Raw genomic sequence first — 8,077 nt, 5'->3', positions numbered from 1 at the left:
CCTCATCCCTCCAAAGTCCACTTACCTAAATTTAAAACCTTAGTTCATGACTCACTCTTGTCCCTCAAACCTAAGTTGTCCTGAGACGGTGATGGTGAGCCACAGCCTTCGACCGCTGCAGTCCCAAGTGGTGAAGGTGCTCCCACAATCTTGTTAGATAGTGAGTTCCAGGATTGTGACCCAGCAACAATGAAGGAACAGTGATATTCCACTCCCTCAAGCTCTTCCCATAGCCCTGTATCTTCCTTTGCTTCAAATAATTATCCAATTTTCCCTTAATAAAATGGTCCCTCACTCAACTACTTGTGGCAAACCATTTAAATTAAATGGCCCCTCCTACTGACTCCCCAACTAGAGGAAATAATCGATCTCTATTCTCATTAAAACCCTACAAAATTTTAAAAATCCCTTAAATCTTCTAGTTTTCTCTGCTCCAATGGAAATAGTCCCAGTATCTCAAGTATCTGCTCATGACTATAGTTTCTCCTCAATGGCATCTTTCAGGTGAATCTACGCTGTAGATGGCTTTATTGTCCTTTCTATAATGCGATATGCAAAAGCACGCACACTTCTCCGACTGGCCTAACCAATGTTTTGTACAAATTTCTCATTTTTCATACACAGCGGGGGGAGGGGGGGGGGGCGGTGGAAACAAGGTATTCTATGCCCCTGTTTATAAAACCCAAAATGCTCTTGGCCTTTTTTATGGCTTTACCTACCCACACGCGCCTTCAGGGAATTATGCTTCTGCACCCCAAGGCCTCTGTGTTCAGCTACACCCTTCGGCATCTTTGTATTAGGTATATATTCCCAGGAGCAGGGACCCCAGTTGATTTTTTTTTTAAACCACTCTAGCCCAGGGACACAGTTGTAACTTGTGTTAAGATAATCAAAGGAGTATAGAAGATTAAGGGGTAATCTAATTGAGGTGTTTAAGATGATTAAAGGAATTGATGGGGTAGATAGAGAGAAACTATTTCCGCTGTGACTATTGCCAGGGACTAGCGCACGCGCACTTGAGCCTGGAGCATGTTGGGCCGTGCATGCACGTTGTAGGTCACCAACTGCCCTCGCTGCCGTTCACTAAAAGCGCGGACTGGAGGACGAGCACCAAAAGTGCAGCTGATGCAGGTAATCGTAAGGGGGGAGGAGAGCAGAGTCTGGAGGAAGGGGAGAAGCAGGAGAAGCGGTGGCGGGGGGAAGGGGAGAAGCAGGGTGATGGAGAGAGCAGAAGCGGGGGAGGGGAGGAGCAGGGGAGAGCAGAAATAACATGGGAAGCAGAAGCAGAGGGGAAAGGGAGAAGTGGTGCCCCCTCTGCTTCTGCTCACCCTTCCCCTCTATTTCTCCACCGCTACTGCTTTCCCAGAAGCAGTGGGGGGGCGGCGGCGCATGTGGAGGGAGCAGAATAGTGTTTGCAGGGGGTTGGTGGTGAGGAGAGAACGTGACCCAGATCTAGACCCCCACGTTCTCCGCTCTCTTTCTCTTTTTCTCTCTCTCTCTCTCTCTCTCTCTCTCTCTCTCTCTCTCTCTCTCTCTCTCTCTTTCCCCCCCCCCCGCCTCCCCAGTTAGACCTGGATCACGTTCTCCTCCAATGACGTCACCCGTTCTCGGTGAATGAAATGCGTCCTCACTAAACCAAACTTGCAGCCCAAATTATGTAAGATAATCAATGCTGTGGATTTGTTACATGCAGCCTCAGAAAAGGCTGCAGCCTCCCACATGATCTTGCAGTGCCTGTTCATGGGGCCACATATTTGAAGGGCCCCACAGGTCAGTTGCTGGGTTGACCTGGCATGGAGTGTTTCCAGAGTCAAAGCGAGGTGGGAGGCTGCTCAATGTGGAGGCCTCACCCCTCCAGAGGACAGGGGAGTTTGGTGGGAGTTTTTAAATCAAATCATGCTGATAGCATTCAACAAGGTTCCACATAAGAGACTGTTAACAGAAACGAGAGCACATGGAATTAGAGGCAACTTATTGGTTTATTACCAGGACATATTTATCTCAATCTTGCTCTGTAACCACGCCGATGTAACTTTAGTTTCCCTGTGTCCATTCACGTGTATTTTGGCTGCTGCTCCGGCCCTGAGACCATTTCTTCTGTTTCACCTTTTTTCTTTTCTCTTTACCCCTCCTGCCATCTGGCCTGCTTTCTATTTTCCCCCCTCAATTATTTTGCCTCCCCCTCCCCCCACCCAAATCTCTACCGCAACCCTTCAGCACTCCTCGACCTTGCTACTCTCCTGCCGCCATCCCAGGCTTGACTACCTCTTGGATAAGCCTACAGCATCCTCTGAAGGGCCCTCGAGGCACTCGTTGCGGCCTCCTTATGAGCAGCAACCCCAACTGCCCCATCCTACTCTCAGACTTTCCTGCCCAGCACGCCCAGTGGGGCTAATCTTGCCAATTTCCTTCCCGTTCCACTCACCGCTCCCAGCATTGATCCTGTGAACTCTGCCCCTCTCTGCATCTCCCTCCAGAATGTCTGCTCACTTGTGAACAAGACCCTTGTCATCCATGAGCTTATTGTGGATCATTGCATCGACATCATGGCTATGATGGAAACCTGGCTGAAGGGTGATGACACCTTCTCTCTTAATGAAGCCTCCCCGCCTGGTTATATCTTCCACCACTTATCCTGCCCAGACCGCTGCCGTGGTGGTGTGGCCCTTGTCACCAATTGGTTTGTCCCCCTACTCTGGCAACTTCTCCTCTTTTGAGCATCTCACCTTGTTCCACCCCTCTCACCTCCTTTAAAATCCTCGTTCTCTACCACCCACCAAAGTACCACGCCAAGTTTCTCACCGCAATATCTTCACTGCTTTCCTCCCTCAGCCTCTGCACTAAGTAGTTTCTCATCCTCAGTGATTTCAACCTCCATCTCAACTCATCATGCTCTCTCTCCTGAGTTCACAGCCCTCCTATCCTCCCTTAATCTCTCCCTCTATATAAACTCCCCTACCCATATTCACGGCTACCCCCTCGACCTTGCCATCTCCTGTGGCCTCTCTACTCCTATCGTGTCAATCACTGATGAGGCCCATCTCTGATCACTTCCTTGTATCCCTCTCCACCCACGTCCCCCTTCCCCCTCCCCCTCCCCCTCCCCCTCCCCCTCCCAATCCCACTTCCTTCTGTGTTCGCCCCTGGAAAAAACTCTTCCCCAAGTCACTTACAAGGGCACTTTCAAATTCCCAACTGTCTAGTCTTTGGCCCTCCAGTCGTCATGACATTTCTGCAGCTACCGACCTGCTCAATCACACCCTCACCTCCACCTTTAATGTCCTTGTCCCCATTATAACCATTACTCTCTCACCCTGGTCGGTCCCCCTAGTACGGCCCCCATCTCCTTAAGTCAAAGGGGCACAGACTTGAACGTTTATGGCAGACAACTTGTTTAACCATTCATCGCCAGATCTGGCTGGACCACATAAATCACTCGGGTCCTGCTCTCCTCTGCCAAAACTATTCACCATTCCAGGATCACCCTGGAATGCAAAGATAACCCTGGCTTCTCTTCACTACAAACTGTCTTCTTAAACCCCTCTCCCCTGCCCCTTCCACCCTCCCCTCCAACAAGTGCGAGGAGCTCATGGACTATTTTGTCACTAAGATTGAGACCATCTGTTCAGCTGCCTCTGCCGCTTCCCTCCCTTCCCCTAGCCCAAGTCAAACTTCCCCTATGGTTCCCCCCTGCCCTTGCCCTGAACTCTCATTTTTCTCTAGTTTCTCTTCTGTCTCCGCTCATGCCCTCTCTGAGCTCATCTTGACCACGAGACCCACCTCCTGCTCCCTCGGCCCTATTCCTGCCAAACTGCTGACCACCCAACCTCCATTCCTGGCCCCCATGTTAGCGGATATTGTTAATGGTACCCTCTCCTCAGGCAGTATCCTCCTCCCCTTTAAATCTGCCATCATCGCCCCCTCAAAAACCCACCCTTGATCCCTCTGTCCTTGCAAACTACCGCCCCATCTCCAGCCTCCCTTTCCTCTTCAAAGTCTGAATGTATTGATGCCTCCCAAATCCATTTCCATCTTTCCCACATGTTTGAAACCCTCCAATCAGCTTTTCACCCTTGCCACAGTACTGAAACAGCCCTTATCAAATTCACAAATGACATCCTATGTGACTGTGACAGTGGTGAACTATCCCACCTCATCTTTCTCGACCTGTCTTCAGCCTTTGACACGGTTGACCCCACCATTCTCCTTCAACACCTCTCCTCCATCATCCAGCTGGGTGGTACTGCGCTCACCTGGTTCCATACTTATCTATCCAGAGAATCACCTGCAATGGCTTCTCTTCCCACTCCCGCACCATTACCTCGAGTCCTCCAAGGGGCTATCCTTGGCCCCCTCCTATTTCTCGTCTACAGACCTACATGCTGCCCTTCCGTGACATCATCCGAAAACGTGACATCAGGTTCTGCATGTACGCTGATGAGACCCAGCTCTACCTCGCAAGCACCTCCCTTGACTTCTCCACTGTCTCTGATTTGTCACACTGCTTGTCCGACACTGGATGAGCAAAAATTTCCTCCAAATAAATATTGGGAAGACCGAATCCATTCTCTTCGGTCCCTGCCACAAACTCCGTTCCCTAGCCACCGACTCCACCCTCTCCCTGGCCACTGTCTGAGGCTGAACCAGACCGTTCGCAACCTTGGCGTCCTATGAGCTTCCGACCACATATCCACTCTTATCACCAAGACCGCCCACTTCGACCTCCGTGACATCACGCTTCTCCGCCCCGCCTCAGCTCATCTGCTAAAACCCTCATCCATGCCTTTAAACTTGACTATTCCAATGCTCTCCTGGCCGATTTCCCATCTTCCACCCTCAGTATACTTGAGCTCATCCAAAATTCTGCTACAAGTATCCCAACTTGGAGCAAGTCTTGTTCTCCCATCACCCCTGTGCTCACTGACCTACACTGGCTCCTGGTCCACCAACACCTTGATTTTAAAATTCTTGTCCTCACGTTGAAATCCCTCCATAGCCTCACAGCTTCCTGTCTGGACACGGGCGTGCCAGCGCTGCGCCTTGGCTGGGCTCTGTAGCCTGCCTGACAATGACAGGATCAAATTACACATTCCAAAGAGCTTGAATTACTCTGCGACAGACTTGTTCAAATTACACAGTCCAGACAAAGGGTTGGGTGAGTATTGTCCTCCCATATCCTGTCAGTGGCAATACCAGAATGTGCTATTGCGACCACAGTGGTGGCAGTAAACACGGCCAACTATTTTGTCTAGTGGGGAAGTCCAGAACAAGGGGTCGCAATCTTAAAGTTAGAGCTAGGCTATTCAGGGGTGATGTCAGGAAGCAGCTCATCACACAAAGAGTAGTGGAAATCTAGAACTCTTGCCCCAAAAAGCTGTTGAGGTTGGGGATCAATTGAAAATTTCAAAACTAAGATTGATAGGTTTTTGTTAGGCATGAGTATTAAGGGTTACAGAACAGGCTTGAGGGGCTGAATGGCCTACTCCCGTTCCTATGTTCCTAACTGCTGCCCCAGCTGAGAACAGCTAACTTAGCACAGACCAGAAAATGAAACCTGGGACCTTATCACCAGAACCACTTGGTGCAGTTACTCACCAAGCCATTGAGTGAGCTTAGTCTAACCAAGGAATTTGCTTTATCTGCTAAACGCTGAGAATTAAATCTCTATCCCTCCCCGGGGTGGGGGGAAATCAAAGGTCCACTTTTTTTCCTTGGGGCTATTTGTAGTGAGTACTGTTTAGGTTTAATAGGGGCTATTCAACTTTGGGCCTGTTAGTGTGTTTACTGTGCATTGATCATCGATTAATGTGGTTTTCATGATTGATTGATTATAACTTTAGCATATGTTAATTTTAGAACTAACCTGCAGTGCAATTATAGATCCTGTCCTTCCAAACTTGGGTTGTGTATGGCGAGAGCATGTTTAACACTAGGGTGAAGTACTGGCAGTTACAGGTCTGTCAACCGGTACCGTGTTGAGACCAATCGAAGTGTTTCACTTTATTTTTATTCTCAGGATACGAGCAACATTAGCAGGGCTGCATTTATTGTCCATCTCTAATTACCTTGAGTAAATCATCTTGAGCTTCAGTTTAATTTTTACCTACAAAATTACGTTCATAATAGCACTATGCAAAACCAGAAGATAAGCAGCCTGTCTGTATATAGCAGTGTTCCACCAGTTAGATCATGGCTGATATGCATCTTAACTCCATCTACCTGCCTTGATTTTGTAACCCTTAATACCCATGCCTAACAAAAACCTATCAATCTTAGTTTTGAAATTTTCAATTGATCCCCAGCCTCAACAGCTTTTTGGGGCAAGAGTTCTAGATTTCCACTACTCTTTGTGTGATGAACTGCTTCCTGACATCACCCCTGAATGGCCTAGCTCTAATTTTAAGATTTGTGCCACTTTTGCTGTTGGAGCACAGGCCCATCAGCCAGGGAACTCCATGTAGTTTGTGTAATCATTGCCAATTTGAAGAACTTGCATTTATATAGCGCCTTTTACGTGCTCAGGATGTCTCGCAGCCAAAGGATCATTTTTGAAATGTAGTCGCTACTGTTAGTTAGGTACATGTGGAAGCCAATTTGCACACAGCAAATTCCCACAAGCACTGAGCTAAGGGTGTTTGTTGAGTGATGAATCTAGACCAGGAAATTGAGAGAACTCCCTGCTCTTCAAAACAAAGAATGCTGTGGTATTTTTCTACTTCTATCTGAACAAGCAAACAATGCCTCAGTTTAATGCTCAACTTTCTGAATCAAGAGGCAAGAATGCTGCCAATTGAGTCAACCAGTGACATTTTTACATTCAGCTATATGTGTACATGCTTCCTGTTAGAATGTGTCCTGTACCCACAGATGTGTTATTGACACAATCTGTATTTACCATTCTGCCCAGCTAGTACCACCCACATTTGCAGATACCTAACCATGAAGGCAGCACAGCCTTGTTATTGAGTACCTGGTAACTGGCTGCTTAAAAATAGTATCTGCCACCGCAAATTATTTTTAAATAACGTTTTTGTTACTGGAATAAGTTCTCCATTTTAAAAACAAATTGCAGGTGCCACAGCTGTTTACAGTAAATCTGTGTTGCATCACTTTTGCGTGGATAACCTACCATTATCATAGTAGGACTCGGCCCATTGTTTCTGTGCCAACACTTTGAAAGAGCTATGCAATTAGTCCTATTCCCCTGCTCTTTTCTCCCTAGCCTTGTAAATTTTTCCCTTCAAGTATTTATCCAATTCCCTTTTGAAAGTTACTATTGAATCTGCTTCCACCACCCTTTCAGGCAGTGCATTCCAACTCGCTGCGTAAAAGAAATGTTACTCATGTCGCCTCTGGCTCTTTTGCTGATCACCTTACCGACCCTTTTGCCACTGGAAATGGCTTCTCATTTACTCTATCTAAACCGTTCATGATTTTGAACACCTCTATCAAATCGCCTCTTAACCTTCTCTCTTCTAAGGACAACAACCCCAGCTTCTCCAGTCTAGCCACGTAACTGAAGTCCCTCATCCCTGATAACATTCTAGTAAATCTCTTCTGCACCCTCTCAAAAGCCTTCACATCCTAAAGTGTGCTGCCCAGAATTGAATACAATACTCTAGCTGAGGCCTAACCAATGTTTTATAAAGGTTTAGCATAACTTCCTTGCTTTTGTACTCTGTGCCTCTATTAATAAAGCTCAGAATCCCATATGCTTTTTTAACAGCCTTCACAACTTGTCCTGCCACCTTCAAAGATTTGTGTATGTGAACCTCCAGGTCTCTGTTCCTGCACCCTGTTTAAAATTGTACCATTTAGTTTATATTGCCTCTCATTGTTCCTACCAAAATGCATCACTTCACACTTCTCTGCATTAAATTTCATCTGCCATGTGTCTGCCCATTTCACCAATCTGTCTATGTCCTCCTGAAGTCTGTTACTATCCACCCCATTTCCAAGTTTCATGTCATCTGTAAATTTAGAAATTATACCCTCTATACCCAAGTCCAGGTCATTAATATATTTCAAAAAGATAACATTTGATTCGATGTCCATTTTTGTCTGATTATACTTCCAT

This window comes from Heptranchias perlo, chromosome 10, assembly GCF_035084215.1.
Source record: "Heptranchias perlo isolate sHepPer1 chromosome 10, sHepPer1.hap1, whole genome shotgun sequence".
In the NCBI taxonomy this organism is placed as follows: Eukaryota; Metazoa; Chordata; class Chondrichthyes; order Hexanchiformes; family Hexanchidae; genus Heptranchias; species Heptranchias perlo.
The sequence above is the reverse complement of the archived record's forward strand: the minus strand, read 5'-3'. Positions refer to the sequence as shown.